This window comes from Hylobates moloch, unplaced genomic scaffold (assembly GCF_009828535.3).
Source record: "Hylobates moloch isolate HMO894 unplaced genomic scaffold, HMol_V3 SCAFFOLD_6, whole genome shotgun sequence".
NCBI classification, from domain to species: Eukaryota; Metazoa; Chordata; class Mammalia; order Primates; family Hylobatidae; genus Hylobates; species Hylobates moloch.
The window spans coordinates 27,496,880-27,497,674 of NW_026652281.1; positions in this window are offsets into that span (position 1 = coordinate 27,496,880).

Here is a 795-nt window from a genome sequence, read left to right on the forward strand (position 1 = left end):
CTTTTTTTTTTTTTATTAGTGTTTAACTGGCTACTAGTCTTACAAAATACACAATTATGTCCATCTACACACCACAAATCAAACATATTCAATAAAATTATAGGTTTGGAAAAGTTATATTTTTAGTTCATTTTTTACTTTACTGAAAATACCTTATATATCCAAAATAGTCATTTTCGTGTTCCAATGAAAGAGGTAAGAGCATCATCAACTGACATAAAAACCCACATGTAGCAATGTTATTTTTGTGGGGTTCTTTTTTGGCTACCAAGATTTGCAGTCCGTATTTTAACAGAGCTTTTTAACCTTCACCTGGTGAAACCTTTTGTCATAACCATGAGAAAGTGGGCACTGGTTTTATGTTTTTTAGGTGATTATCTCCTGAAGAAGAGTCCAAGCAATGGTGGCAGCCGCTCCAGCCAGACTGCGATCATCCCAGCTGCCGCGGGGAGGTGTGGCTGGGGCTGCCTGCTCCACACAACAGGAAGGAGCCCCGCCCACAAGGGCGGGGCTGCAACCGTCCAAACCGCCGCTGCAGACTCAGGCATTCCTGCACTCTTGGGGGGCCTGAGAAGGCGGCCCCTGCCCCTGCAGGCTCGGAAATGCCTGCCCTGTCTGCCTGGCTTCTCCCTGCTCTTAGTGCCCTTTGGGATCTCAGAGCAAAGTCGGCCCAAGCCTGGGAGCCAATAACAGTGGGAGGCAGAGTCCTAGGCAGAAGGGGGTGGGTCCCTGCCTCAGACCAGGGAGCACCTGAAGGCTGGGGGGTCAGGCTGCCAGACCCACTGACTGGAGTGG